Here is a 27,449-nt window from a genome sequence, read left to right as displayed (position 1 = left end):
CTGCAGTGTCCCAGCACACGCGGGCAAAAGGCACCTGCTTGCACTCGGCTGGACACTTCCGCTTTATGGGACACACGATGGAAAGTGGACTCAATTCCCAGACCTAACTCTTACCTGTTTGGTATTCTGACGCTCGATTGTAAAATATGGCCAGCTGGTAAAAATGACAAAGGGCACTCCAGCGCTGGTCCTTTGGCTGCAGGCGGCGTGTCAGCGGCCTAAAACAGCAAGAAATAGCGAGAGAAATAAAGTGAGAAGCAAGCACCTTTTCAATTGGGCTCTCGGGTCTATGGGACTGGCGTGCAGCCTCTTGATCACAAGCGCAGGTCCAGCGTGAAAGGGCGTGGCAGTGGAGTCACTCTGCTATTAATACCTGGTTGGCCAATCCTCGTTGCAATGGATGGCCATCTGCAGCTTTACTTGTAGCTCCACTGAAGGTATTTTGTTTTGGGCAAAGGGGTGAGATTGTGATTTCCCCTGCGGCAGATGAAGAGAAAGGGCTTTATGCACTACAGGTCCCTGGACAGCCAAGCAAGTGTGAGCCGGAGACTGTGCTTCAGCTCTGAAGCAGTGTATCGAGAGCCTTCGAGGAGGAGGGGAATTAGCTCAGATGGTAGAGCGCTCGCTTAGCATGCGAGAGGTAGCGGGATCGATGCCCGCATTCTCCAGCAAGACGCTTTTTCTTCATTTTCACTATTTTATTCAAAACTCACCAATCGTCTCAAATAAAGGCATGTGCTCGCTTCTGTTTTTTTTTACTATCATCCTAAAAGTCTTCCGTCCACTTTCTGCTATCCCAAAGAGTCATCCGCGCGAGGGCCGGCAACAGGCGTGATACTGTGCAACAGGCGCATTGCATGGCATTGGTGACATATTCAGGAAATTCCACTTTGATGCCACCCAGGGCTGTTAACCTTTTATTTCATTTCAATACGATGCTTCGAATAATTGGTTCAAAGTGCGCAGCCTTTGCTCTTTTATTTCGTTTTCATCGGAGCAGGTCGGAGCTGGCACAAGAGTGAGCCCTGTCTGCAGGAGCTCTGATTCCAGAAAGCATATTTTCCCTGTCTTTCTTACCACTCATCTGTGTCTCTTCGCTGACATGAGGGGTTGCTACACTCTGCAGTCTCCCGGCATTTAAAGTCTGCTACCAGCAGAGCACGTTCTGGACTTCACAGCGCCCAGCAAAGTACTAGCCTGCGCCCACCCCCTACTACCGCAAAAACCTTTTGCATGCTTTGGCAGAAGTGTGAACAAAATGCCACGAACCACCCCAGATGGGACTCGAACCCACAATCCCTGGCTTAGGAGGCCAGTGCCTTATCCATTAGGCCACTGTGGCCACTCGACAGAAAAGGGGAAAGTTCTTTCTTTTCCTCTTCTCTCACTGGAGTCACAGGTACTGGCCCACTGAAAAGGGCAAGTTGGCTCACGTCCAAAGCTGCAGTGTCCCAGCACACGCGGGCAAAAGGCACCTGCTTGCACTCGGCTGGACACTTCCGCTTTATGGGACACACGATGGAAAGTGGACTCAATTCCCAGACCTAACTCTTACCTGTTTGGTATTCTGACGCTCGATTGTAAAATATGGCCAGCTGGTAAAAATGACAAAGGGCACTCCAGCGCTGGTCCTTTGGCTGCAGGCGGCGTGTCAGCGGCCTAAAACAGCAAGAAATAGCGAGAGAAATAAAGTGAGAAGCAAGCACCTTTTCAATTGGGCTCTCGGGTCTATGGGACTGGCGTGCAGCCTCTTGATCACAAGCGCAGGTCCAGCGTGAAAGGGCGTGGGAGTGGAGTCACTCTGCTATTAATACCTGGTTGGCCAATCCTCATTGCAATGGATGGCCATCTGCAGCTTTACTTGTAGCTCCACTGAAGGTATTTTGTTTTGGGCAAAGGGGTGAGATTGTGATTTCCCCTGCGGCAGATGAAGAGAAAGGGCTTTATGCACTACAGGTCCCTGGACAGCCAAGCAAGTGTGAGCCGGAGACTGTGCTTCAGCTCTGAAGCAGTGTATCGAGAGCCTTCGAGGAGGAGGGGAATTAGCTCAGATGGTAGAGCGCTCGCTTAGCATGCGAGAGGTAGCGGGATCGATGCCCGCATTCTCCAGCAAGACGCTTTTTCTTCATTTTCACTATTTTATTCAAAACTCACCAATCGTCGCAAATAAAGTCATGTGCTCGCTTCTGTTTTTTTTACTATCATCCTAAAAGTCTTCCGTCCACTTTCTGCTATCCCAAAGAGTCATCCGCGCGAGGGCCGGCAACAGGCGTGATACTGTGCAACAGTCGCATTGCATGGCATTGGTGACATATTCAGGAAATTCCACTTTGATGCCACCCAGGGCTGTTAACCTTTTATTTCATTTCAATACGATGCTTCGAATAATTGGTTCAAAGTGCGCAGCCTTTGCTCTTTTATTTCGTTTTCATCGGAGCAGGTCGGAGCTGGCAGAAGAGTGAGCCCTGTCTGCAGGAGCTCTGATTCCAGAAAGCATATTTTCCCTGTCTTTCTTACCACTCATCTGCGTCTCTTCGCTGACATGAGGGGTTGCTACACTCTGCAGTCTCCCGGCATTTAAAGTCTGCTACCAGCAGAGCACGTTCTGGACTTCACAGCGCCCAGCAAAGTACTAGCCTGCGCCCACCCCCTACTACCGCAAAAACCTTTTGCATGCTTTGGCAGAAGTGTGAACAAAATGCCACGAACCACCCCAGATGGGACTCGAACCCACAATCCCTGGCTTAGGAGGCCAGTGCCTTATCCATTAGGCCACTGGGGCCACTCGACAGAAAAGGGGAAAGTTCTTTCTTTTCCTCTTCTCTCACTGGAGTCACAGGTACTGACCCACTGAAAAGGACAAGTTGGCTCACGTCCAAAGCTGCAGTGTCCCAGCACACGCGGGCAAAAGGCACCTGCTTGCACTCGGCTGGACACTTCCGCTTTATGGGACACACGATGGAAAGTGGACTCAATTCCCAGACCTAACTCTTACCTGTTTGGTATTCTGACGCTCGATTGTAAAATATGGCCAGCTGGTAAAAATGACAAAGGGCACTCCAGCGCTGGTCCTTTGGCTGCAGGCGGCGTGTCAGCGGCCTAAAACAGCAAGAAATAGCGAGAGAAATAAAGTGAGAAGCAAGCACCTTTTCAATTGGGCTCTCGGGTCTATGGGACTGGCGTGCAGCCTCTTGATCACAAGCGCAGGTCCAGCGTGAAAGGGCGTGGGAGTGGAGTCACTCTGCTATTAATACCTGGTTGGCCAATCCTCATTGCAATGGATGGCCATCTGCAGCTTTACTTGTAGCTCCACTGAAGGTATTTTGTTTTGGGCAAAGGGGTGAGATTGTGATTTCCCCTGCGGCAGATGAAGAGAAAGGGCTTTATGCACTACAGGTCCCTGGACAGCCAAGCAAGTGTGAGCCGGAGACTGTGCTTCAGCTCTGAAGCAGTGTATCGAGAGCCTTCGAGGAGGAGGGGAATTAGCTCAGATGGTAGAGCGCTCGCTTAGCATGCGAGAGGTAGCGGGATCGATGCCCGCATTCTCCAGCAAGACGCTTTTTCTTCATTTTCACTATTTTATTCAAAACTCACCAATCGTCGCAAATAAAGTCATGTGCTCGCTTCTGTTTTTTTTACTATCATCCTAAAAGTCTTCCGTCCACTTTCTGCTATCCCAAAGAGTCATCCGCGCGAGGGCCGGCAACAGGCGTGATACTGTGCAACAGTCGCATTGCATGGCATTGGTGACATATTCAGGAAATTCCACTTTGATGCCACCCAGGGCTGTTAACCTTTTATTTCATTTCAATACGATGCTTCGAATAATTGGTTCAAAGTGCGCAGCCTTTGCTCTTTTATTTCGTTTTCATCGGAGCAGGTCGGAGCTGGCAGAAGAGTGAGCCCTGTCTGCAGGAGCTCTGATTCCAGAAAGCATATTTTCCCTGTCTTTCTTACCACTCATCTGCGTCTCTTCGCTGACATGAGGGGTTGCTACACTCTGCAGTCTCCCGGCATTTAAAGTCTGCTACCAGCAGAGCACGTTCTGGACTTCACAGCGCCCAGCAAAGTACTAGCCTGCGCCCACCCCCTACTACCGCAAAAACCTTTTGCATGCTTTGGCAGAAGTGTGAACAAAATGCCACGAACCACCCCAGATGGGACTCGAACCCACAATCCCTGGCTTAGGAGGCCAGTGCCTTATCCATTAGGCCACTGGGGCCACTCGACAGAAAAGGGGAAAGTTCTTTCTTTTCCTCTTCTCTCACTGGAGTCACAGGTACTGACCCACTGAAAAGGGCAAGTTGGCTCACGTCCAAAGCTGCAGTGTCCCAGCACACGCGGGCAAAAGGCACCTGCTTGCACTCGGCTGGACACTTCCGCTTTATGGGACACACGATGGAAAGTGGACTCAATTCCCAGACCTAACTCTTACCTGTTTGGTATTCTGACGCTCGATTGTAAAATATGGCCAGCTGGTAAAAATGACAAAGGGCACTCCAGCGCTGGTCCTTTGGCTGCAGGCGGCGTGTCAGCGGCCTAAAACAGCAAGAAATAGCGAGAGAAATAAAGTGAGAAGCAAGCACCTTTTCAATTGGGCTCTCGGGTCTATGGGACTGGCGTGCAGCCTCTTGATCACAAGCGCAGGTCCAGCGTGAAAGGGCGTGGGAGTGGAGTCACTCTGCTATTAATACCTGGTTGGCCAATCCTCATTGCAATGGATGGCCATCTGCAGCTTTACTTGTAGCTCCACTGAAGGTATTTTGTTTTGGGCAAAGGGGTGAGATTGTGATTTCCCCTGCGGCAGATGAAGAGAAAGGGCTTTATGCACTACAGGTCCCTGGACAGCCAAGCAAGTGTGAGCCGGAGACTGTGCTTCAGCTCTGAAGCAGTGTATCGAGAGCCTTCGAGGAGGAGGGGAATTAGCTCAGATGGTAGAGCGCTCGCTTAGCATGCGAGAGGTAGCGGGATCGATGCCCGCATTCTCCAGCAAGACGCTTTTTCTTCATTTTCACTATTTTATTCAAAACTCACCAATCGTCGCAAATAAAGTCATGTGCTCGCTTCTGTTTTTTTTACTATCATCCTAAAAGTCTTCCGTCCACTTTCTGCTATCCCAAAGAGTCATCCGCGCGAGGGCCGGCAACAGGCGTGATACTGTGCAACAGTCGCATTGCATGGCATTGGTGACATATTCAGGAAATTCCACTTTGATGCCACCCAGGGCTGTTAACCTTTTATTTCATTTCAATACGATGCTTCGAATAATTGGTTCAAAGTGCGCAGCCTTTGCTCTTTTATTTCGTTTTCATCGGAGCAGGTCGGAGCTGGCAGAAGAGTGAGCCCTGTCTGCAGGAGCTCTGATTCCAGAAAGCATATTTTCCCTGTCTTTCTTACCACTCATCTGCGTCTCTTCGCTGACATGAGGGGTTGCTACACTCTGCAGTCTCCCGGCATTTAAAGTCTGCTACCAGCAGAGCACGTTCTGGACTTCACAGCGCCCAGCAAAGTACTAGCCTGCGCCCACCCCCTACTACCGCAAAAACCTTTTGCATGCTTTGGCAGAAGTGTGAACAAAATGCCACGAACCACCCCAGATGGGACTCGAACCCACAATCCCTGGCTTAGGAGGCCAGTGCCTTATCCATTAGGCCACTGGGGCCACTCGACAGAAAAGGGGAAAGTTCTTTCTTTTCCTCTTCTCTCACTGGAGTCACAGGTACTGACCCACTGAAAAGGGCAAGTTGGCTCACGTCCAAAGCTGCAGTGTCCCAGCACACGCGGGCAAAAGGCACCTGCTTGCACTCGGCTGGACACTTCCGCTTTATGGGACACACGATGGAAAGTGGACTCAATTCCCAGACCTAACTCTTACCTGTTTGGTATTCTGACGCTCGATTGTAAAATATGGCCAGCTGGTAAAAATGACAAAGGGCACTCCAGCGCTGGTCCTTTGGCTGCAGGCGGCGTGTCAGCGGCCTAAAACAGCAAGAAATAGCGAGAGAAATAAAGTGAGAAGCAAGCACCTTTTCAATTGGGCTCTCGGGTCTATGGGACTGGCGTGCAGCCTCTTGATCACAAGCGCAGGTCCAGCGTGAAAGGGCGTGGCAGTGGAGTCACTCTGCTATTAATACCTGGTTGGCCAATCCTCGTTGCAATGGATGGCCATCTGCAGCTTTACTTGTAGCTCCACTGAAGGTATTTTGTTTTGGGCAAAGGGGTGAGATTGTGATTTCCCCTGCGGCAGATGAAGAGAAAGGGCTTTATGCACTACAGGTCCCTGGACAGCCAAGCAAGTGTGAGCCGGAGACTGTGCTTCAGCTCTGAAGCAGTGTATCGAGAGCCTTCGAGGAGGAGGGGAATTAGCTCAGATGGTAGAGCGCTCGCTTAGCATGCGAGAGGTAGCGGGATCGATGCCCGCATTCTCCAGCAAGACGCTTTTTCTTCATTTTCACTATTTTATTCAAAACTCGCCAATCGTCGCAAATAAAGTCATGTGCTCGCTTCTGTTTTTTTTACTATCATCCTAAAAGTCTTCCGTCCACTTTCTGCTATCCCAAAGAGTCATCCGCGCGAGGGCCGGCAACAGGCGTGATACTGTGCAACAGTCGCATTGCATGGCATTGGTGACATATTCAGGAAATTCCACTTTGATGCCACCCAGGGCTGTTAACCTTTTATTTCATTTCAATACGATGCTTCGAATAATTGGTTCAAAGTGCGCAGCCTTTGCTCTTTTATTTCGTTTTCATCGGAGCAGGTCGGAGCTGGCAGAAGAGTGAGCCCTGTCTGCAGGAGCTCTGATTCCAGAAAGCATATTTTCCCTGTCTTTCTTACCACTCATCTGCGTCTCTTCGCTGACATGAGGGGTTGCTACACTCTGCAGTCTCCCGGCATTTAAAGTCTGCTACCAGCAGAGCACGTTCTGGACTTCACAGCGCCCAGCAAAGTACTAGCCTGCGCCCACCCCCTACTACCGCAAAAACCTTTTGCATGCTTTGGCAGAAGTGTGAACAAAATGCCACGAACCACCCCAGATGGGACTCGAACCCACAATCCCTGGCTTAGGAGGCCAGTGCCTTATCCATTAGGCCACTGGGGCCACTCGACAGAAAAGGGGAAAGTTCTTTCTTTTCCTCTTCTCTCACTGGAGTCACAGGTACTGACCCACTGAAAAGGGCAAGTTGGCTCACGTCCAAAGCTGCAGTGTCCCAGCACACGCGGGCAAAAGGCACCTGCTTGCACTCGGCTGGACACTTCCGCTTTATGGGACACACGATGGAAAGTGGACTCAATTCCCAGACCTAACTCTTACCTGTTTGGTATTCTGACGCTCGATTGTAAAATATGGCCAGCTGGTAAAAATGACAAAGGGCACTCCAGCGCTGGTCCTTTGGCTGCAGGCGGCGTGTCAGCGGCCTAAAACAGCAAGAAATAGCGAGAGAAATAAAGTGAGAAGCAAGCACCTTTTCAATTGGGCTCTCGGGTCTATGGGACTGGCGTGCAGCCTCTTGATCACAAGCGCAGGTCCAGCGTGAAAGGGCGTGGCAGTGGAGTCACTCTGCTATTAATACCTGGTTGGCCAATCCTCGTTGCAATGGATGGCCATCTGCAGCTTTACTTGTAGCTCCACTGAAGGTATTTTGTTTTGGGCAAAGGGGTGAGATTGTGATTTCCCCTGCGGCAGATGAAGAGAAAGGGCTTTATGCACTACAGGTCCCTGGACAGCCAAGCAAGTGTGACCCGGAGACTGTGCTTCAGCTCTGAAGCAGTGTATCGAGAGCCTTCGAGGAGGAGGGGAATTAGCTCAGATGGTAGAGCGCTCGCTTAGCATGCGAGAGGTAGCGGGATCGATGCCCGCATTCTCCAGCAAGACGCTTTTTCTTCATTTTCACTATTTTATTCAAAACTCACCAATCGTCGCAAATAAAGTCATGTGCTCGCTTCTGTTTTTTTTACTATCATCCTAAAAGTCTTCCGTCCACTTTCTGCTATCCCAAAGAGTCATCCGCGCGAGGGCCGGCAACAGGCGTGATACTGTGCAACAGTCGCATTGCATGGCATTGGTGACATATTCAGGAAATTCCACTTTGATGCCACCCAGGGCTGTTAACCTTTTATTTCATTTCAATACGATGCTTCGAATAATTGGTTCAAAGTGCGCAGCCTTTGCTCTTTTATTTCGTTTTCATCGGAGCAGGTCGGAGCTGGCAGAAGAGTGAGCCCTGTCTGCAGGAGCTCTGATTCCAGAAAGCATATTTTCCCTGTCTTTCTTACCACTCATCTGCGTCTCTTCGCTGACATGAGGGGTTGCTACACTCTGCAGTCTCCCGGCATTTAAAGTCTGCTACCAGCAGAGCACGTTCTGGACTTCACAGCGCCCAGCAAAGTACTAGCCTGCGCCCACCCCCTACTACCGCAAAAACCTTTTGCATGCTTTGGCAGAAGTGTGAACAAAATGCCACGAACCACCCCAGATGGGACTCGAACCCACAATCCCTGGCTTAGGAGGCCAGTGCCTTATCCATTAGGCCACTGGGGCCACTCGACAGAAAAGGGGAAAGTTCTTTCTTTTCCTCTTCTCTCACTGGAGTCACAGGTACTGACCCACTGAAAAGGGCAAGTTGGCTCACGTCCAAAGCTGCAGTGTCCCAGCACACGCGGGCAAAAGGCACCTGCTTGCACTCGGCTGGACACTTCCGCTTTATGGGACACACGATGGAAAGTGGACTCAATTCCCAGACCTAACTCTTACCTGTTTGGTATTCTGACGCTCGATTGTAAAATATGGCCAGCTGGTAAAAATGACAAAGGGCACTCCAGCGCTGGTCCTTTGGCTGCAGGCGGCGTGTCAGCGGCCTAAAACAGCAAGAAATAGCGAGAGAAATAAAGTGAGAAGCAAGCACCTTTTCAATTGGGCTCTCGGGTCTATGGGACTGGCGTGCAGCCTCTTGATCACAAGCGCAGGTCCAGCGTGAAAGGGCGTGGGAGTGGAGTCACTCTGCTATTAATACCTGGTTGGCCAATCCTCGTTGCAATGGATGGCCATCTGCAGCTTTACTTGTAGCTCCACTGAAGGTATTTTGTTTTGGGCAAAGGGGTGAGATTGTGATTTCCCCTGCGGCAGATGAAGAGAAAGGGCTTTATGCACTACAGGTCCCTGGACAGCCAAGCAAGTGTGAGCCGGAGACTGTGCTTCAGCTCTGAAGCAGTGTATCGAGAGCCTTCGAGGAGGAGGGGAATTAGCTCAGATGGTAGAGCGCTCGCTTAGCATGCGAGAGGTAGCGGGATCGATGCCCGCATTCTCCAGCAAGACGCTTTTTCTTCATTTTCACTATTTTATTCAAAACTCACCAATCGTCGCAAATAAAGTCATGTGCTCGCTTCTGTTTTTTTTACTATCATCCTAAAAGTCTTCCGTCCACTTTCTGCTATCCCAAAGAGTCATCCGCGCGAGGGCCGGCAACAGGCGTGATACTGTGCAACAGTCGCATTGCATGGCATTGGTGACATATTCAGGAAATTCCACTTTGATGCCACCCAGGGCTGTTAACCTTTTATTTCATTTCAATACGATGCTTCGAATAATTGGTTCAAAGTGCGCAGCCTTTGCTCTTTTATTTCGTTTTCATCGGAGCAGGTCGGAGCTGGCAGAAGAGTGAGCCCTGTCTGCAGGAGCTCTGATTCCAGAAAGCATATTTTCCCTGTCTTTCTTACCACTCATCTGCGTCTCTTCGCTGACATGAGGGGTTGCTACACTCTGCAGTCTCCCGGCATTTAAAGTCTGCTACCAGCAGAGCACGTTCTGGACTTCACAGCGCCCAGCAAAGTACTAGCCTGCGCCCACCCCCTACTACCGCAAAAACCTTTTGCATGCTTTGGCAGAAGTGTGAACAAAATGCCACGAACCACCCCAGATGGGACTCGAACCCACAATCCCTGGCTTAGGAGGCCAGTGCCTTATCCATTAGGCCACTGGGGCCACTCGACAGAAAAGGGGAAAGTTCTTTCTTTTCCTCTTCTCTCACTGGAGTCACAGGTACTGACCCACTGAAAAGGGCAAGTTGGCTCACGTCCAAAGCTGCAGTGTCCCAGCACACGCGGGCAAAAGGCACCTGCTTGCACTCGGCTGGACACTTCCGCTTTATGGGACACACGATGGAAAGTGGACTCAATTCCCAGACCTAACTCTTACCTGTTTGGTATTCTGACGCTCGATTGTAAAATATGGCCAGCTGGTAAAAATGACAAAGGGCACTCCAGCGCTGGTCCTTTGGCTGCAGGCGGCGTGTCAGCGGCCTAAAACAGCAAGAAATAGCGAGAGAAATAAAGTGAGAAGCAAGCACCTTTTCAATTGGGCTCTCGGGTCTATGGGACTGGCGTGCAGCCTCTTGATCACAAGCGCAGGTCCAGCGTGAAAGGGCGTGGCAGTGGAGTCACTCTGCTATTAATACCTGGTTGGCCAATCCTCGTTGCAATGGATGGCCATCTGCAGCTTTACTTGTAGCTCCACTGAAGGTATTTTGTTTTGGGCAAAGGGGTGAGATTGTGATTTCCCCTGCGGCAGATGAAGAGAAAGGGCTTTATGCACTACAGGTCCCTGGACAGCCAAGCAAGTGTGAGCCGGAGACTGTGCTTCAGCTCTGAAGCAGTGTATCGAGAGCCTTCGAGGAGGAGGGGAATTAGCTCAGATGGTAGAGCGCTCGCTTAGCATGCGAGAGGTAGCGGGATCGATGCCCGCATTCTCCAGCAAGACGCTTTTTCTTCATTTTCACTATTTTATTCAAAACTCACCAATCGTCGCAAATAAAGTCATGTGCTCGCTTCTGTTTTTTTTACTATCATCCTAAAAGTCTTCCGTCCACTTTCTGCTATCCCAAAGAGTCATCCGCGCGAGGGCCGGCAACAGGCGTGATACTGTGCAACAGTCGCATTGCATGGCATTGGTGACATATTCAGGAAATTCCACTTTGATGCCACCCAGGGCTGTTAACCTTTTATTTCATTTCAATACGATGCTTCGAATAATTGGTTCAAAGTGCGCAGCCTTTGCTCTTTTATTTCGTTTTCATCGGAGCAGGTCGGAGCTGGCAGAAGAGTGAGCCCTGTCTGCAGGAGCTCTGATTCCAGAAAGCATATTTTCCCTGTCTTTCTTACCACTCATCTGCGTCTCTTCGCTGACATGAGGGGTTGCTACACTCTGCAGTCTCCCGGCATTTAAAGTCTGCTACCAGCAGAGCACGTTCTGGACTTCACAGCGCCCAGCAAAGTACTAGCCTGCGCCCACCCCCTACTACCGCAAAAACCTTTTGCATGCTTTGGCAGAAGTGTGAACAAAATGCCACGAACCACCCCAGATGGGACTCGAACCCACAATCCCTGGCTTAGGAGGCCAGTGCCTTATCCATTAGGCCACTGGGGCAACTCGACAGAGAAGGGGAAAGTTCTTTCTTTTCCTCTTCTCTCACTGGAGTCACGGGTACTGGCCCACTGAAAAGGGCAAGTTGGCTCACGTCCAAAGCTGCAGTGTCCCAGCACACGCGGGCAAAAGGCACCTGCTTGCACTCGGCTGGACACTTCCGCTTTATGGGACACACGATGGAAAGTGGACTCAATTCCCAGACCTAACTCTTACCTGTTTGGTATTCTGACGCTCGATTGTAAAATATGGCCAGCTGGTAAAAATGACAAAGGGCACTCCAGCGCTGGTCCTTTGGCTGCAGGCGGCGTGTCAGCGGCCTAAAACAGCAAGAAATAGCGAGAGAAATAAAGTGAGAAGCAAGCACCTTTTCAATTGGGCTCTCGGGTCTATGGGACTGGCGTGCAGCCTCTTGATCACAAGCGCAGGTCCAGCGTGAAAGGGCGTGGGAGTGGAGTCACTCTGCTATTAATACCTGGTTGGCCAATCCTCGTTGCAATGGATGGCCATCTGCAGCTTTACTTGTAGCTCCACTGAAGGTATTTTGTTTTGGGCAAAGGGGTGAGATTGTGATTTCCCCTGCGGCAGATGAAGAGAAAGGGCTTTATGCACTACAGGTCCCTGGACAGCCAAGCAAGTGTGAGCCGGAGACTGTGCTTCAGCTCTGAAGCAGTGTATCGAGAGCCTTCGAGGAGGAGGGGAATTAGCTCAGATGGTAGAGCGCTCGCTTAGCATGCGAGAGGTAGCGGGATCGATGCCCGCATTCTCCAGCAAGACGCTTTTTCTTCATTTTCACTATTTTATTCAAAACTCACCAATCGTCGCAAATAAAGTCATGTGCTCGCTTCTGTTTTTTTTACTATCATCCTAAAAGTCTTCCGTCCACTTTCTGCTATCCCAAAGAGTCATCCGCGCGAGGGCCGGCAACAGGCGTGATACTGTGCAACAGTCGCATTGCATGGCATTGGTGACATATTCAGGAAATTCCACTTTGATGCCACCCAGGGCTGTTAACCTTTTATTTCATTTCAATACGATGCTTCGAATAATTGGTTCAAAGTGCGCAGCCTTTGCTCTTTTATTTCGTTTTCATCGGAGCAGGTCGGAGCTGGCAGAAGAGTGAGCCCTGTCTGCAGGAGCTCTGATTCCAGAAAGCATATTTTCCCTGTCTTTCTTACCACTCATCTGCGTCTCTTCGCTGACATGAGGGGTTGCTACACTCTGCAGTCTCCCGGCATTTAAAGTCTGCTACCAGCAGAGCACGTTCTGGACTTCACAGCGCCCAGCAAAGTACTAGCCTGCGCCCACCCCCTACTACCGCAAAAACCTTTTGCATGCTTTGGCAGAAGTGTGAACAAAATGCCACGAACCACCCCAGATGGGACTCGAACCCACAATCCCTGGCTTAGGAGGCCAGTGCCTTATCCATTAGGCCACTGGGGCCACTCGACAGAAAAGGGGAAAGTTCTTTCTTTTCCTCTTCTCTCACTGGAGTCACAGGTACTGACCCACTGAAAAGGGCAAGTTGGCTCACGTCCAAAGCTGCAGTGTCCCAGCACACGCGGGCAAAAGGCACCTGCTTGCACTCGGCTGGACACTTCCGCTTTATGGGACACACGATGGAAAGTGGACTCAATTCCCAGACCTAACTCTTACCTGTTTGGTATTCTGACGCTCGATTGTAAAATATGGCCAGCTGGTAAAAATGACAAAGGGCACTCCAGCGCTGGTCCTTTGGCTGCAGGCGGCGTGTCAGCGGCCTAAAACAGCAAGAAATAGCGAGAGAAATAAAGTGAGAAGCAAGCACCTTTTCAATTGGGCTCTCGGGTCTATGGGACTGGCGTGCAGCCTCTTGATCACAAGCGCAGGTCCAGCGTGAAAGGGCGTGGCAGTGGAGTCACTCTGCTATTAATACCTGGTTGGCCAATCCTCGTTGCAATGGATGGCCATCTGCAGCTTTACTTGTAGCTCCACTGAAGGTATTTTGTTTTGGGCAAAGGGGTGAGATTGTGATTTCCCCTGCGGCAGATGAAGAGAAAGGGCTTTATGCACTACAGGTCCCTGGACAGCCAAGCAAGTGTGAGCCGGAGACTGTGCTTCAGCTCTGAAGCAGTGTATCGAGAGCCTTCGAGGAGGAGGGGAATTAGCTCAGATGGTAGAGCGCTCGCTTAGCATGCGAGAGGTAGCGGGATCGATGCCCGCATTCTCCAGCAAGACGCTTTTTCTTCATTTTCACTATTTTATTCAAAACTCACCAATCGTCTCAAATAAAGGCATGTGCTCGCTTCTGTTTTTTTTTACTATCATCCTAAAAGTCTTCCGTCCACTTTCTGCTATCCCAAAGAGTCATCCGCGCGAGGGCCGGCAACAGGCGTGATACTGTGCAACAGGCGCATTGCATGGCATTGGTGACATATTCAGGAAATTCCACTTTGATGCCACCCAGGGCTGTTAACCGTTTATTTCATTTCAATACGATGCTTCGAATAATTGGTTCAAAGTGCGCAGCCTTTGCTCTTTTATTTCGTTTTCATCGGAGCAGGTCGGAGCTGGCACAAGAGTGAGCCCTGTCTGCAGGAGCTCTGATTCCAGAAAGCATATTTTCCCTGTCTTTCTTACCACTCATCTGTGTCTCTTCGCTGACATGAGGGGTTGCTACACTCTGCAGTCTCCCGGCATTTAAAGTCTGCTACCAGCAGAGCACGTTCTGGACTTCACAGCGCCCAGCAAAGTACTAGCCTGCGCCCACCCCCTACTACCGCAAAAACCTTTTGCATGCTTTGGCAGAAGTGTCAACAAAATGCCACGAACCACCCCAGATGGGACTCGAACCCACAATCCCTGGCTTAGGAGGCCAGTGCCTTATCCATTAGGCCACTGTGGCCACTCGACAGAAAAGGGGAAAGTTCTTTCTTTTCCTCTTCTCTCACTGGAGTCACAGGTACTGGCCCACTGAAAAGGGCAAGTTGGCTCACGTCCAAAGCTGCAGTGTCCCAGCACACGCGGGCAAAAGGCACCTGCTTGCACTCGGCTGGACACTTCCGCTTTATGGGACACACGATGGAAAGTGGACTCAATTCCCAGACCTAACTCTTACCTGTTTGGTATTCTGACGCTCGATTGTAAAATATGGCCAGCTGGTAAAAATGACAAAGGGCACTCCAGCGCTGGTCCTTTGGCTGCAGGCGGCGTGTCAGCGGCCTAAAACAGCAAGAAATAGCGAGAGAAATAAAGTGAGAAGCAAGCACCTTTTCAATTGGGCTCTCGGGTCTATGGGACTGGCGTGCAGCCTCTTGATCACAAGCGCAGGTCCAGCGTGAAAGGGCGTGGGAGTGGAGTCACTCTGCTATTAATACCTGGTTGGCCAATCCTCATTGCAATGGATGGCCATCTGCAGCTTTACTTGTAGCTCCACTGAAGGTATTTTGTTTTGGGCAAAGGGGTGAGATTGTGATTTCCCCTGCGGCAGATGAAGAGAAAGGGCTTTATGCACTACAGGTCCCTGGACAGCCAAGCAAGTGTGAGCCGGAGACTGTGCTTCAGCTCTGAAGCAGTGTATCGAGAGCCTTCGAGGAGGAGGGGAATTAGCTCAGATGGTAGAGCGCTCGCTTAGCATGCGAGAGGTAGCGGGATCGATGCCCGCATTCTCCAGCAAGACGCTTTTTCTTCATTTTCACTATTTTATTCAAAACTCACCAATCGTCGCAAATAAAGTCATGTGCTCGCTTCTGTTTTTTTTACTATCATCCTAAAAGTCTTCCGTCCACTTTCTGCTATCCCAAAGAGTCATCCGCGCGAGGGCCGGCAACAGGCGTGATACTGTGCAACAGTCGCATTGCATGGCATTGGTGACATATTCAGGAAATTCCACTTTGATGCCACCCAGGGCTGTTAACCTTTTATTTCATTTCAATACGATGCTTCGAATAATTGGTTCAAAGTGCGCAGCCTTTGCTCTTTTATTTCGTTTTCATCGGAGCAGGTCGGAGCTGGCAGAAGAGTGAGCCCTGTCTGCAGGAGCTCTGATTCCAGAAAGCATATTTTCCCTGTCTTTCTTACCACTCATCTGCGTCTCTTCGCTGACATGAGGGGTTGCTACACTCTGCAGTCTCCCGGCATTTAAAGTCTGCTACCAGCAGAGCACGTTCTGGACTTCACAGCGCCCAGCAAAGTACTAGCCTGCGCCCACCCCCTACTACCGCAAAAACCTTTTGCATGCTTTGGCAGAAGTGTGAACAAAATGCCACGAACCACCCCAGATGGGACTCGAACCCACAATCCCTGGCTTAGGAGGCCAGTGCCTTATCCATTAGGCCACTGGGGCCACTCGACAGAAAAGGGGAAAGTTCTTTCTTTTCCTCTTCTCTCACTGGAGTCACAGGTACTGACCCACTGAAAAGGGCAAGTTGGCTCACGTCCAAAGCTGCAGTGTCCCAGCACACGCGGGCAAAAGGCACCTGCTTGCACTCGGCTGGACACTTCCGCTTTATGGGACACACGATGGAAAGTGGACTCAATTCCCAGACCTAACTCTTACCTGTTTGGTATTCTGACGCTCGATTGTAAAATATGGCCAGCTGGTAAAAATGACAAAGGGCACTCCAGCGCTGGTCCTTTGGCTGCAGGCGGCGTGTCAGCGGCCTAAAACAGCAAGAAATAGCGAGAGAAATAAAGTGAGAAGCAAGCACCTTTTCAATTGGGCTCTCGGGTCTATGGGACTGGCGTGCAGCCTCTTGATCACAAGCGCAGGTCCAGCGTGAAAGGGCGTGGGAGTGGAGTCACTCTGCTATTAATACCTGGTTGGCCAATCCTCATTGCAATGGATGGCCATCTGCAGCTTTACTTGTAGCTCCACTGAAGGTATTTTGTTTTGGGCAAAGGGGTGAGATTGTGATTTCCCCTGCGGCAGATGAAGAGAAAGGGCTTTATGCACTACAGGTCCCTGGACAGCCAAGCAAGTGTGAGCCGGAGACTGTGCTTCAGCTCTGAAGCAGTGTATCGAGAGCCTTCGAGGAGGAGGGGAATTAGCTCAGATGGTAGAGCGCTCGCTTAGCATGCGAGAGGTAGCGGGATCGATGCCCGCATTCTCCAGCAAGACGCTTTTTCTTCATTTTCACTATTTTATTCAAAACTCACCAATCGTCGCAAATAAAGTCATGTGCTCGCTTCTGTTTTTTTTACTATCATCCTAAAAGTCTTCCGTCCACTTTCTGCTATCCCAAAGAGTCATCCGCGCGAGGGCCGGCAACAGGCGTGATACTGTGCAACAGTCGCATTGCATGGCATTGGTGACATATTCAGGAAATTCCACTTTGATGCCACCCAGGGCTGTTAACCTTTTATTTCATTTCAATACGATGCTTCGAATAATTGGTTCAAAGTGCGCAGCCTTTGCTCTTTTATTTCGTTTTCATCGGAGCAGGTCGGAGCTGGCAGAAGAGTGAGCCCTGTCTGCAGGAGCTCTGATTCCAGAAAGCATATTTTCCCTGTCTTTCTTACCACTCATCTGCGTCTCTTCGCTGACATGAGGGGTTGCTACACTCTGCAGTCTCCCGGCATTTAAAGTCTGCTACCAGCAGAGCACGTTCTGGACTTCACAGCGCCCAGCAAAGTACTAGCCTGCGCCCACCCCCTACTACCGCAAAAACCTTTTGCATGCTTTGGCAGAAGTGTGAACAAAATGCCACGAACCACCCCAGATGGGACTCGAACCCACAATCCCTGGCTTAGGAGGCCAGTGCCTTATCCATTAGGCCACTGGGGCCACTCGACAGAAAAGGGGAAAGTTCTTTCTTTTCCTCTTCTCTCACTGGAGTCACAGGTACTGACCCACTGAAAAGGGCAAGTTGGCTCACGTCCAAAGCTGCAGTGTCCCAGCACACGCGGGCAAAAGGCACCTGCTTGCACTCGGCTGGACACTTCCGCTTTATGGGACACACGATGGAAAGTGGACTCAATTCCCAGACCTAACTCTTACCTGTTTGGTATTCTGACGCTCGATTGTAAAATATGGCCAGCTGGTAAAAATGACAAAGGGCACTCCAGCGCTGGTCCTTTGGCTGCAGGCGGCGTGTCAGCGGCCTAAAACAGCAAGAAATAGCGAGAGAAATAAAGTGAGAAGCAAGCACCTTTTCAATTGGGCTCTCGGGTCTATGGGACTGGCGTGCAGCCTCTTGATCACAAGCGCAGGTCCAGCGTGAAAGGGCGTGGCAGTGGAGTCACTCTGCTATTAATACCTGGTTGGCCAATCCTCGTTGCAATGGATGGCCATCTGCAGCTTTACTTGTAGCTCCACTGAAGGTATTTTGTTTTGGGCAAAGGGGTGAGATTGTGATTTCCCCTGCGGCAGATGAAGAGAAAGGGCTTTATGCACTACAGGTCCCTGGACAGCCAAGCAAGTGTGAGCCGGAGACTGTGCTTCAGCTCTGAAGCAGTGTATCGAGAGCCTTCGAGGAGGAGGGGAATTAGCTCAGATGGTAGAGCGCTCGCTTAGCATGCGAGAGGTAGCGGGATCGATGCCCGCATTCTCCAGCAAGACGCTTTTTCTTCATTTTCACTATTTTATTCAAAACTCACCAATCGTCTCAAATAAAGGCATGTGCTCGCTTCTGTTTTTTTTTACTATCATCCTAAAAGTCTTCCGTCCACTTTCTGCTATCCCAAAGAGTCATCCGCGCGAGGGCCGGCAACAGGCGTGATACTGTGCAACAGGCGCATTGCATGGCATTGGTGACATATTCAGGAAATTCCACTTTGATGCCACCCAGGGCTGTTAACCTTTTATTTCATTTCAATACGATGCTTCGAATAATTGGTTCAAAGTGCGCAGCCTTTGCTCTTTTATTTCGTTTTCATCGGAGCAGGTCGGAGCTGGCAGAAGAGTGAGCCCTGTCTGCAGGAGCTCTGATTCCAGAAAGCATATTTTCCCTGTCTTTCTTACCACTCATCTGCGTCTCTTCGCTGACATGAGGGGTTGCTACACTCTGCAGTCTCCCGGCATTTAAAGTCTGCTACCAGCAGAGCACGTTCTGGACTTCACAGCGCCCAGCAAAGTACTAGCCTGCGCCCACCCCCTACTACCGCAAAAACCTTTTGCATGCTTTGGCAGAAGTGTGAACAAAATGCCACGAACCACCCCAGATGGGACTCGAACCCACAATCCCTGGCTTAGGAGGCCAGTGCCTTATCCATTAGGCCACTGGGGCCACTCGACAGAAAAGGGGAAAGTTCTTTCTTTTCCTCTTCTCTCACTGGAGTCACAGGTACTGACCCACTGAAAAGGGCAAGTTGGCTCACGTCCAAAGCTGCAGTGTCCCAGCACACGCGGGCAAAAGGCACCTGCTTGCACTCGGCTGGACACTTCCGCTTTATGGGACACACGATGGAAAGTGGACTCAATTCCCAGACCTAACTCTTACCTGTTTGGTATTCTGACGCTCGATTGTAAAATATGGCCAGCTGGTAAAAATGACAAAGGGCACTCCAGCGCTGGTCCTTTGGCTGCAGGCGGCGTGTCAGCGGCCTAAAACAGCAAGAAATAGCGAGAGAAATAAAGTGAGAAGCAAGCACCTTTTCAATTGGGCTCTCGGGTCTATGGGACTGGCGTGCAGCCTCTTGATCACAAGCGCAGGTCCAGCGTGAAAGGGCGTGGGAGTGGAGTCACTCTGCTATTAATACCTGGTTGGCCAATCCTCATTGCAATGGATGGCCATCTGCAGCTTTACTTGTAGCTCCACTGAAGGTATTTTGTTTTGGGCAAAGGGGTGAGATTGTGATTTCCCCTGCGGCAGATGAAGAGAAAGGGCTTTATGCACTACAGGTCCCTGGACAGCCAAGCAAGTGTGAGCCGGAGACTGTGCTTCAGCTCTGAAGCAGTGTATCGAGAGCCTTCGAGGAGGAGGGGAATTAGCTCAGATGGTAGAGCGCTCGCTTAGCATGCGAGAGGTAGCGGGATCGATGCCCGCATTCTCCAGCAAGACGCTTTTTCTTCATTTTCACTATTTTATTCAAAACTCACCAATCGTCGCAAATAAAGTCATGTGCTCGCTTCTGTTTTTTTTACTATCATCCTAAAAGTCTTCCGTCCACTTTCTGCTATCCCAAAGAGTCATCCGCGCGAGGGCCGGCAACAGGCGTGATACTGTGCAACAGTCGCATTGCATGGCATTGGTGACATATTCAGGAAATTCCACTTTGATGCCACCCAGGGCTGTTAACCTTTTATTTCATTTCAATACGATGCTTCGAATAATTGGTTCAAAGTGCGCAGCCTTTGCTCTTTTATTTCGTTTTCATCGGAGCAGGTCGGAGCTGGCAGAAGAGTGAGCCCTGTCTGCAGGAGCTCTGATTCCAGAAAGCATATTTTCCCTGTCTTTCTTACCACTCATCTGCGTCTCTTCGCTGACATGAGGGGTTGCTACACTCTGCAGTCTCCCGGCATTTAAAGTCTGCTACCAGCAGAGCACGTTCTGGACTTCACAGCGCCCAGCAAAGTACTAGCCTGCGCCCACCCCCTACTACCGCAAAAACCTTTTGCATGCTTTGGCAGAAGTGTGAACAAAATGCCACGAACCACCCCAGATGGGACTCGAACCCACAATCCCTGGCTTAGGAGGCCAGTGCCTTATCCATTAGGCCACTGGGGCCACTCGACAGAAAAGGGGAAAGTTCTTTCTTTTCCTCTTCTCTCACTGGAGTCACAGGTACTGACCCACTGAAAAGGGCAAGTTGGCTCACGTCCAAAGCTGCAGTGTCCCAGCACACGCGGGCAAAAGGCACCTGCTTGCACTCGGCTGGACACTTCCGCTTTATGGGACACACGATGGAAAGTGGACTCAATTCCCAGACCTAACTCTTACCTGTTTGGTATTCTGACGCTCGATTGTAAAATATGGCCAGCTGGTAAAAATGACAAAGGGCACTCCAGCGCTGGTCCTTTGGCTGCAGGCGGCGTGTCAGCGGCCTAAAACAGCAAGAAATAGCGAGAGAAATAAAGTGAGAAGCAAGCACCTTTTCAATTGGGCTCTCGGGTCTATGGGACTGGCGTGCAGCCTCTTGATCACAAGCGCAGGTCCAGCGTGAAAGGGCGTGGGAGTGGAGTCACTCTGCTATTAATACCTGGTTGGCCAATCCTCATTGCAATGGATGGCCATCTGCAGCTTTACTTGTAGCTCCACTGAAGGTATTTTGTTTTGGGCAAAGGGGTGAGATTGTGATTTCCCCTGCGGCAGATGAAGAGAAAGGGCTTTATGCACTACAGGTCCCTGGACAGCCAAGCAAGTGTGAGCCGGAGACTGTGCTTCAGCTCTGAAGCAGTGTATCGAGAGCCTTCGAGGAGGAGGGGAATTAGCTCAGATGGTAGAGCGCTCGCTTAGCATGCGAGAGGTAGCGGGATCGATGCCCGCATTCTCCAGCAAGACGCTTTTTCTTCATTTTCACTATTTTATTCAAAACTCACCAATCGTCGCAAATAAAGTCATGTGCTCGCTTCTGTTTTTTTTACTATCATCCTAAAAGTCTTCCGTCCACTTTCTGCTATCCCAAAGAGTCATCCGCGCGAGGGCCGGCAACAGGCGTGATACTGTGCAACAGTCGCATTGCATGGCATTGGTGACATATTCAGGAAATTCCACTTTGATGCCACCCAGGGCTGTTAACCTTTTATTTCATTTCAATACGATGCTTCGAATAATTGGTTCAAAGTGCGCAGCCTTTGCTCTTTTATTTCGTTTTCATCGGAGCAGGTCGGAGCTGGCAGAAGAGTGAGCCCTGTCTGCAGGAGCTCTGATTCCAGAAAGCATATTTTCCCTGTCTTTCTTACCACTCATCTGCGTCTCTTCGCTGACATGAGGGGTTGCTACACTCTGCAGTCTCCCGGCATTTAAAGTCTGCTACCAGCAGAGCACGTTCTGGACTTCACAGCGCCCAGCAAAGTACTAGCCTGCGCCCACCCCCTACTACCGCAAAAACCTTTTGCATGCTTTGGCAGAAGTGTGAACAAAATGCCACGAACCACCCCAGATGGGACTCGAACCCACAATCCCTGGCTTAGGAGGCCAGTGCCTTATCCATTAGGCCACTGGGGCCACTCGACAGAAAAGGGGAAAGTTCTTTCTTTTCCTCTTCTCTCACTGGAGTCACAGGTACTGACCCACTGAAAAGGGCAAGTTGGCTCACGTCCAAAGCTGCAGTGTCCCAGCACACGCGGGCAAAAGGCACCTGCTTGCACTCGGCTGGACACTTCCGCTTTATGGGACACACGATGGAAAGTGGACTCAATTCCCAGACCTAACTCTTACCTGTTTGGTATTCTGACGCTCGATTGTAAAATATGGCCAGCTGGTAAAAATGACAAAGGGCACTCCAGCGCTGGTCCTTTGGCTGCAGGCGGCGTGTCAGCGGCCTAAAACAGCAAGAAATAGCGAGAGAAATAAAGTGAGAAGCAAGCACCTTTTCAATTGGGCTCTCGGGTCTATGGGACTGGCGTGCAGCCTCTTGATCACAAGCGCAGGTCCAGCGTGAAAGGGCGTGGGAGTGGAGTCACTCTGCTATTAATACCTGGTTGGCCAATCCTCATTGCAATGGATGGCCATCTGCAGCTTTACTTGTAGCTCCACTGAAGGTATTTTGTTTTGGGCAAAGGGGTGAGATTGTGATTTCCCCTGCGGCAGATGAAGAGAAAGGGCTTTATGCACTACAGGTCCCTGGACAGCCAAGCAAGTGTGAGCCGGAGACTGTGCTTCAGCTCTGAAGCAGTGTATCGAGAGCCTTCGAGGAGGAGGGGAATTAGCTCAGATGGTAGAGCGCTCGCTTAGCATGCGAGAGGTAGCGGGATCGATGCCCGCATTCTCCAGCAAGACGCTTTTTCTTCATTTTCACTATTTTATTCAAAACTCACCAATCGTCGCAAATAAAGTCATGTGCTCGCTTCTGTTTTTTTTACTATCATCCTAAAAGTCTTCCGTCCACTTTCTGCTATCCCAAAGAGTCATCCGCGCGAGGGCCGGCAACAGGCGTGATACTGTGCAACAGTCGCATTGCATGGCATTGGTGACATATTCAGGAAATTCCACTTTGATGCCACCCAGGGCTGTTAACCTTTTATTTCATTTCAATACGATGCTTCGAATAATTGGTTCAAAGTGCGCAGCCTTTGCTCTTTTATTTCGTTTTCATCGGAGCAGGTCGGAGCTGGCAGAAGAGTGAGCCCTGTCTGCAGGAGCTCTGATTCCAGAAAGCATATTTTCCCTGTCTTTCTTACCACTCATCTGCGTCTCTTCGCTGACATGAGGGGTTGCTACACTCTGCAGTCTCCCGGCATTTAAAGTCTGCTACCAGCAGAGCACGTTCTGGACTTCACAGCGCCCAGCAAAGTACTAGCCTGCGCCCACCCCCTACTACCGCAAAAACCTTTTGCATGCTTTGGCAGAAGTGTGAACAAAATGCCACGAACCACCCCAGATGGGACTCGAACCCACAATCCCTGGCTTAGGAGGCCAGTGCCTTATCCATTAGGCCACTGGGGCCACTCGACAGAAAAGGGGAAAGTTCTTTCTTTTCCTCTTCTCTCACTGGAGTCACAGGTACTGACCCACTGAAAAGGGCAAGTTGGCTCACGTCCAAAGCTGCAGTGTCCCAGCACACGCGGGCAAAAGGCACCTGCTTGCACTCGGCTGGACACTTCCGCTTTATGGGACACACGATGGAAAGTGGACTCAATTCCCAGACCTAACTCTTACCTGTTTGGTATTCTGACGCTCGATTGTAAAATATGGCCAGCTGGTAAAAATGACAAAGGGCACTCCAGCGCTGGTCCTTTGGCTGCAGGCGGCGTGTCAGCGGCCTAAAACAGCAAGAAATAGCGAGAGAAATAAAGTGAGAAGCAAGCACCTTTTCAATTGGGCTCTCGGGTCTATGGGACTGGCGTGCAGCCTCTTGATCACAAGCGCAGGTCCAGCGTGAAAGGGCGTGGCAGTGGAGTCACTCTGCTATTAATACCTGGTTGGCCAATCCTCGTTGCAATGGATGGCCATCTGCAGCTTTACTTGTAGCTCCACTGAAGGTATTTTGTTTTGGGCAAAGGGGTGAGATTGTGATTTCCCCTGCGGCAGATGAAGAGAAAGGGCTTTATGCACTACAGGTCCCTGGACAGCCAAGCAAGTGTGAGCCGGAGACTGTGCTTCAGCTCTGAAGCAGTGTATCGAGAGCCTTCGAGGAGGAGGGGAATTAGCTCAGATGGTAGAGCGCTCGCTTAGCATGCGAGAGGTAGCGGGATCGATGCCCGCATTCTCCAGCAAGACGCTTTTTCTTCATTTTCACTATTTTATTCAAAACTCACCAATCGTCTCAAATAAAGGCATGTGCTCGCTTCTGTTTTTTTTTACTATCATCCTAAAAGTCTTCCGTCCACTTTCTGCTATCCCAAAGAGTCATCCGCGCGAGGGCCGGCAACAGGCGTGATACTGTGCAACAGGCGCATTGCATGGCATTGGTGACATATTCAGGAAATTCCACTTTGATGCCACCCAGGGCTGTTAACCTTTTATTTCATTTCAATACGATGCTTCGAATAATTGGTTCAAAGTGCGCAGCCTTTGCTCTTTTATTTCGTTTTCATCGGAGCAGGTCGGAGCTGGCAGAAGAGTGAGCCCTGTCTGCAGGAGCTCTGATTCCAGAAAGCATATTTTCCCTGTCTTTCTTACCACTCATCTGCGTCTCTTCGCTGACATGAGGGGTTGCTACACTCTGCAGTCTCCCGGCATTTAAAGTCTGCTACCAGCAGAGCACGTTCTGGACTTCACAGCGCCCAGCAAAGTACTAGCCTGCGCCCACCCCCTACTACCGCAAAAACCTTTTGCATGCTTTGGCAGAAGTGTGAACAAAATGCCACGAACCACCCCAGATGGGACTCGAACCCACAATCCCTGGCTTAGGAGGCCAGTGCCTTATCCATTAGGCCACTGGGGCCACTCGACAGAAAAGGGGAAAGTTCTTTCTTTTCCTCTTCTCTCACTGGAGTCACAGGTACTGACCCACTGAAAAGGGCAAGTTGGCTCACGTCCAAAGCTGCAGTGTCCCAGCACACGCGGGCAAAAGGCACCTGCTTGCACTCGGCTGGACACTTCCGCTTTATGGGACACACGATGGAAAGTGGACTCAATTCCCAGACCTAACTCTTACCTGTTTGGTATTCTGACGCTCGATTGTAAAATATGGCCAGCTGGTAAAAATGACAAAGGGCACTCCAGCGCTGGTCCTTTGGCTGCAGGCGGCGTGTCAGCGGCCTAAAACAGCAAGAAATAGCGAGAGAAATAAAGTGAGAAGCAAGCACCTTTTCAATTGGGCTCTCGGGTCTATGGGACTGGCGTGCAGCCTCTTGATCACAAGCGCAGGTCCAGCGTGAAAGGGCGTGGCAGTGGAGTCACTCTGCTATTAATACCTGGTTGGCCAATCCTCGTTGCAATGGATGGCCATCTGCAGCTTTACTTGTAGCTCCACTGAAGGTATTTTGTTTTGGGCAAAGGGGTGAGATTGTGATTTCCCCTGCGGCAGATGAAGAGAAAGGGCTTTATGCACTACAGGTCCCTGGACAGCCAAGCAAGTGTGAGCCGGAGACTGTGCTTCAGCTCTGAAGCAGTGTATCGAGAGCCTTCGAGGAGGAGGGGAATTAGCTCAGATGGTAGAGCGCTCGCTTAGCATGCGAGAGGTAGCGGGATCGATGCCCGCATTCTCCAGCAAGACGCTTTTTCTTCATTTTCACTATTTTATTCAAAACTCACCAATCGTCTCAAATAAAGGCATGTGCTCGCTTCTGTTTTTTTTTACTATCATCCTAAAAGTCTTCCGTCCACTTTCTGCTATCCCAAAGAGTCATCCGCGCGAGGGCCGGCAACAGGCGTGATACTGTGCAACAGGCGCATTGCATGGCATTGGTGACATATTCAGGAAATTCCACTTTGATGCCACCCAGGGCTGTTAACCTTTTATTTCATTTCAATACGATGCTTCGAATAATTGGTTCAAAGTGCGCAGCCTTTGCTCTTTTATTTCGTTTTCATCGGAGCAGGTCGGAGCTGGCACAAGAGTGAGCCCTGTCTGCAGGAGCTCTGATTCCAGAAAGCATATTTTCCCTGTCTTTCTTACCACTCATCTGTGTCTCTTCGCTGACATGAGGGGTTGCTACACTCTGCAGTCTCCCGGCATTTAAAGTCTGCTACCAGCAGAGCACGTTCTGGACTTCACAGCGCCCAGCAAAGTACTAGCCTGCGCCCACCCCCTACTACCGCAAAAACCTTTTGCATGCTTTGGCAGAAGTGTGAACAAAATGCCACGAACCACCCCAGATGGGACTCGAACCCACAATCCCTGGCTTAGGAGGCCAGTGCCTTATCCATTAGGCCACTGTGGCCACTCGACAGAAAAGGGGAAAGTTCTTTCTTTTCCTCTTCTCTCACTGGAGTCACAGGTACTGGCCCACTGAAAAGGGCAAGTTGGCTCACGTCCAAAGCTGCAGTGTCCCAGCACACGCGGGCAAAAGGCACCTGCTTGCACTCGGCTGGACACTTCCGCTTTATGGGACACACGATGGAAAGTGGACTCAATTCCCAGACCTAACTCTTACCTGTTTGGTATTCTGACGCTCGATTGTAAAATATGGCCAGCTGGTAAAAATGACAAAGGGCACTCCAGCGCTGGTCCTTTGGCTGCAGGCGGCGTGTCAGCGGCCTAAAACAGCAAGAAATAGCGAGAGAAATAAAGTGAGAAGCAAGCACCTTTTCAATTGGGCTCTCGGGTCTATGGGACTGGCGTGCAGCCTCTTGATCACAAGCGCAGGTCCAGCGTGAAAGGGCGTGGGAGTGGAGTCACTCTGCTATTAATACCTGGTTGGCCAATCCTCATTGCAATGGATGGCCATCTGCAGCTTTACTTGTAGCTCCACTGAAGGTATTTTGTTTTGGGCAAAGGGGTGAGATTGTGATTTCCCCTGCGGCAGATGAAGAGAAAGGGCTTTATGCACTACAGGTCCCTGGACAGCCAAGCAAGTGTGAGCCGGAGACTGTGCTTCAGCTCTGAAGCAGTGTATCGAGAGCCTTCGAGGAGGAGGGGAATTAGCTCAGATGGTAGAGCGCTCGCTTAGCATGCGAGAGGTAGCGGGATCGATGCCCGCATTCTCCAGCAAGACGCTTTTTCTTCATTTTCACTATTTTATTCAAAACTCACCAATCGTCGCAAATAAAGTCATGTGCTCGCTTCTGTTTTTTTTACTATCATCCTAAAAGTCTTCCGTCCACTTTCTGCTATCCCAAAGAGTCATCCGCGCGAGGGCCGGCAACAGGCGTGATACTGTGCAACAGTCGCATTGCATGGCATTGGTGACATATTCAGGAAATTCCACTTTGATGCCACCCAGGGCTGTTAACCTTTTATTTCATTTCAATACGATGCTTCGAATAATTGGTTCAAAGTGCGCAGCCTTTGCTCTTTTATTTCGTTTTCATCGGAGCAGGTCGGAGCTGGCAGAAGAGTGAGCCCTGTCTGCAGGAGCTCTGATTCCAGAAAGCATATTTTCCCTGTCTTTCTTACCACTCATCTGCGTCTCTTCGCTGACATGAGGGGTTGCTACACTCTGCAGTCTCCCGGCATTTAAAGTCTGCTACCAGCAGAGCACGTTCTGGACTTCACAGCGCCCAGCAAAGTACTAGCCTGCGCCCACCCCCTACTACCGCAAAAACCTTTTGCATGCTTTGGCAGAAGTGTGAACAAAATGCCACGAACCACCCCAGATGGGACTCGAACCCACAATCCCTGGCTTAGGAGGCCAGTGCCTTATCCATTAGGCCACTGGGGCCACTCGACAGAAAAGGGGAAAGTTCTTTCTTTTCCTCTTCTCTCACTGGAGTCACAGGTACTGACCCACTGAAAAGGACAAGTTGGCTCACGTCCAAAGCTGCAGTGTCCCAGCACACGCGGGCAAAAGGCACCTGCTTGCACTCGGCTGGACACTTCCGCTTTATGGGACACACGATGGAAA

General features: G+C 50.5%; 38 non-coding genes across 38 annotated transcripts; 19 read left to right on the top strand and 19 right to left on the bottom strand.

The window, feature by feature from the left end:
- The first annotated feature begins 595 nt into the window (after positions 1-595).
- On the top strand, positions 596-668 carry TRNAA-AGC (transfer RNA alanine (anticodon AGC)). Its single transcript has one exon. It is a non-coding gene; the product is annotated as a tRNA-Ala (tRNA).
- Positions 669-1,259: 591 nt separating this feature from the next.
- Positions 1,260-1,342, bottom strand: TRNAR-CCU (transfer RNA arginine (anticodon CCU)). Its single transcript has one exon. It is a non-coding gene; the product is annotated as a tRNA-Arg (tRNA).
- Positions 1,343-2,036: 694 nt separating this feature from the next.
- Positions 2,037-2,109, top strand: TRNAA-AGC (transfer RNA alanine (anticodon AGC)). The gene has a single exon. It is a non-coding gene; the product is annotated as a tRNA-Ala (tRNA).
- A 600-nt stretch (positions 2,110-2,709) lies between these two features.
- Positions 2,710-2,782, bottom strand: TRNAR-CCU (transfer RNA arginine (anticodon CCU)). The gene has a single exon. It is a non-coding gene; the product is annotated as a tRNA-Arg (tRNA).
- Positions 2,783-3,476: 694 nt separating this feature from the next.
- On the top strand, positions 3,477-3,549 carry TRNAA-AGC (transfer RNA alanine (anticodon AGC)). Its single transcript has one exon. It is a non-coding gene; the product is annotated as a tRNA-Ala (tRNA).
- A 600-nt stretch (positions 3,550-4,149) lies between these two features.
- On the bottom strand, positions 4,150-4,222 carry TRNAR-CCU (transfer RNA arginine (anticodon CCU)). The gene has a single exon. It is a non-coding gene; the product is annotated as a tRNA-Arg (tRNA).
- Positions 4,223-4,916: 694 nt separating this feature from the next.
- TRNAA-AGC (transfer RNA alanine (anticodon AGC)) lies at positions 4,917-4,989 on the top strand. The gene has a single exon. It is a non-coding gene; the product is annotated as a tRNA-Ala (tRNA).
- A 600-nt stretch (positions 4,990-5,589) lies between these two features.
- Positions 5,590-5,662, bottom strand: TRNAR-CCU (transfer RNA arginine (anticodon CCU)). The gene has a single exon. It is a non-coding gene; the product is annotated as a tRNA-Arg (tRNA).
- Positions 5,663-6,356: 694 nt separating this feature from the next.
- Positions 6,357-6,429, top strand: TRNAA-AGC (transfer RNA alanine (anticodon AGC)). Its single transcript has one exon. It is a non-coding gene; the product is annotated as a tRNA-Ala (tRNA).
- A 600-nt stretch (positions 6,430-7,029) lies between these two features.
- TRNAR-CCU (transfer RNA arginine (anticodon CCU)) lies at positions 7,030-7,102 on the bottom strand. Its single transcript has one exon. It is a non-coding gene; the product is annotated as a tRNA-Arg (tRNA).
- Positions 7,103-7,796: 694 nt separating this feature from the next.
- TRNAA-AGC (transfer RNA alanine (anticodon AGC)) lies at positions 7,797-7,869 on the top strand. Its single transcript has one exon. It is a non-coding gene; the product is annotated as a tRNA-Ala (tRNA).
- A 600-nt stretch (positions 7,870-8,469) lies between these two features.
- TRNAR-CCU (transfer RNA arginine (anticodon CCU)) lies at positions 8,470-8,542 on the bottom strand. The gene has a single exon. It is a non-coding gene; the product is annotated as a tRNA-Arg (tRNA).
- Positions 8,543-9,236: 694 nt separating this feature from the next.
- On the top strand, positions 9,237-9,309 carry TRNAA-AGC (transfer RNA alanine (anticodon AGC)). Its single transcript has one exon. It is a non-coding gene; the product is annotated as a tRNA-Ala (tRNA).
- A 600-nt stretch (positions 9,310-9,909) lies between these two features.
- Positions 9,910-9,982, bottom strand: TRNAR-CCU (transfer RNA arginine (anticodon CCU)). The gene has a single exon. It is a non-coding gene; the product is annotated as a tRNA-Arg (tRNA).
- Positions 9,983-10,676: 694 nt separating this feature from the next.
- TRNAA-AGC (transfer RNA alanine (anticodon AGC)) lies at positions 10,677-10,749 on the top strand. Its single transcript has one exon. It is a non-coding gene; the product is annotated as a tRNA-Ala (tRNA).
- Positions 10,750-11,349: 600 nt separating this feature from the next.
- On the bottom strand, positions 11,350-11,422 carry TRNAR-CCU (transfer RNA arginine (anticodon CCU)). Its single transcript has one exon. It is a non-coding gene; the product is annotated as a tRNA-Arg (tRNA).
- A 694-nt stretch (positions 11,423-12,116) lies between these two features.
- Positions 12,117-12,189, top strand: TRNAA-AGC (transfer RNA alanine (anticodon AGC)). Its single transcript has one exon. It is a non-coding gene; the product is annotated as a tRNA-Ala (tRNA).
- Positions 12,190-12,789: 600 nt separating this feature from the next.
- Positions 12,790-12,862, bottom strand: TRNAR-CCU (transfer RNA arginine (anticodon CCU)). Its single transcript has one exon. It is a non-coding gene; the product is annotated as a tRNA-Arg (tRNA).
- Positions 12,863-13,556: 694 nt separating this feature from the next.
- On the top strand, positions 13,557-13,629 carry TRNAA-AGC (transfer RNA alanine (anticodon AGC)). Its single transcript has one exon. It is a non-coding gene; the product is annotated as a tRNA-Ala (tRNA).
- Positions 13,630-14,220: 591 nt separating this feature from the next.
- TRNAR-CCU (transfer RNA arginine (anticodon CCU)) lies at positions 14,221-14,303 on the bottom strand. Its single transcript has one exon. It is a non-coding gene; the product is annotated as a tRNA-Arg (tRNA).
- A 694-nt stretch (positions 14,304-14,997) lies between these two features.
- Positions 14,998-15,070, top strand: TRNAA-AGC (transfer RNA alanine (anticodon AGC)). The gene has a single exon. It is a non-coding gene; the product is annotated as a tRNA-Ala (tRNA).
- Positions 15,071-15,670: 600 nt separating this feature from the next.
- Positions 15,671-15,743, bottom strand: TRNAR-CCU (transfer RNA arginine (anticodon CCU)). Its single transcript has one exon. It is a non-coding gene; the product is annotated as a tRNA-Arg (tRNA).
- Positions 15,744-16,437: 694 nt separating this feature from the next.
- TRNAA-AGC (transfer RNA alanine (anticodon AGC)) lies at positions 16,438-16,510 on the top strand. Its single transcript has one exon. It is a non-coding gene; the product is annotated as a tRNA-Ala (tRNA).
- A 600-nt stretch (positions 16,511-17,110) lies between these two features.
- TRNAR-CCU (transfer RNA arginine (anticodon CCU)) lies at positions 17,111-17,183 on the bottom strand. The gene has a single exon. It is a non-coding gene; the product is annotated as a tRNA-Arg (tRNA).
- Positions 17,184-17,877: 694 nt separating this feature from the next.
- TRNAA-AGC (transfer RNA alanine (anticodon AGC)) lies at positions 17,878-17,950 on the top strand. Its single transcript has one exon. It is a non-coding gene; the product is annotated as a tRNA-Ala (tRNA).
- Positions 17,951-18,551: 601 nt separating this feature from the next.
- TRNAR-CCU (transfer RNA arginine (anticodon CCU)) lies at positions 18,552-18,624 on the bottom strand. The gene has a single exon. It is a non-coding gene; the product is annotated as a tRNA-Arg (tRNA).
- A 694-nt stretch (positions 18,625-19,318) lies between these two features.
- On the top strand, positions 19,319-19,391 carry TRNAA-AGC (transfer RNA alanine (anticodon AGC)). The gene has a single exon. It is a non-coding gene; the product is annotated as a tRNA-Ala (tRNA).
- Positions 19,392-19,991: 600 nt separating this feature from the next.
- Positions 19,992-20,064, bottom strand: TRNAR-CCU (transfer RNA arginine (anticodon CCU)). The gene has a single exon. It is a non-coding gene; the product is annotated as a tRNA-Arg (tRNA).
- A 694-nt stretch (positions 20,065-20,758) lies between these two features.
- TRNAA-AGC (transfer RNA alanine (anticodon AGC)) lies at positions 20,759-20,831 on the top strand. The gene has a single exon. It is a non-coding gene; the product is annotated as a tRNA-Ala (tRNA).
- Positions 20,832-21,431: 600 nt separating this feature from the next.
- TRNAR-CCU (transfer RNA arginine (anticodon CCU)) lies at positions 21,432-21,504 on the bottom strand. The gene has a single exon. It is a non-coding gene; the product is annotated as a tRNA-Arg (tRNA).
- A 694-nt stretch (positions 21,505-22,198) lies between these two features.
- On the top strand, positions 22,199-22,271 carry TRNAA-AGC (transfer RNA alanine (anticodon AGC)). Its single transcript has one exon. It is a non-coding gene; the product is annotated as a tRNA-Ala (tRNA).
- Positions 22,272-22,871: 600 nt separating this feature from the next.
- Positions 22,872-22,944, bottom strand: TRNAR-CCU (transfer RNA arginine (anticodon CCU)). The gene has a single exon. It is a non-coding gene; the product is annotated as a tRNA-Arg (tRNA).
- A 694-nt stretch (positions 22,945-23,638) lies between these two features.
- On the top strand, positions 23,639-23,711 carry TRNAA-AGC (transfer RNA alanine (anticodon AGC)). Its single transcript has one exon. It is a non-coding gene; the product is annotated as a tRNA-Ala (tRNA).
- Positions 23,712-24,312: 601 nt separating this feature from the next.
- Positions 24,313-24,385, bottom strand: TRNAR-CCU (transfer RNA arginine (anticodon CCU)). The gene has a single exon. It is a non-coding gene; the product is annotated as a tRNA-Arg (tRNA).
- A 694-nt stretch (positions 24,386-25,079) lies between these two features.
- TRNAA-AGC (transfer RNA alanine (anticodon AGC)) lies at positions 25,080-25,152 on the top strand. Its single transcript has one exon. It is a non-coding gene; the product is annotated as a tRNA-Ala (tRNA).
- A 591-nt stretch (positions 25,153-25,743) lies between these two features.
- On the bottom strand, positions 25,744-25,826 carry TRNAR-CCU (transfer RNA arginine (anticodon CCU)). The gene has a single exon. It is a non-coding gene; the product is annotated as a tRNA-Arg (tRNA).
- A 694-nt stretch (positions 25,827-26,520) lies between these two features.
- Positions 26,521-26,593, top strand: TRNAA-AGC (transfer RNA alanine (anticodon AGC)). Its single transcript has one exon. It is a non-coding gene; the product is annotated as a tRNA-Ala (tRNA).
- A 600-nt stretch (positions 26,594-27,193) lies between these two features.
- Positions 27,194-27,266, bottom strand: TRNAR-CCU (transfer RNA arginine (anticodon CCU)). Its single transcript has one exon. It is a non-coding gene; the product is annotated as a tRNA-Arg (tRNA).
- Positions 27,267-27,449: the final 183 nt, after the last annotated feature.

This window comes from Ambystoma mexicanum, chromosome 5q, assembly GCF_040938575.1.
Source record: "Ambystoma mexicanum isolate Mex_15411 chromosome 5q, UKY_AmexF1_1, whole genome shotgun sequence".
NCBI lineage: Eukaryota > Metazoa > Chordata > Amphibia > Caudata > Ambystomatidae > Ambystoma > Ambystoma mexicanum.
Note: the sequence above shows the minus strand (reverse complement) of the source record. Positions and strands in the feature narration are given on the sequence as shown.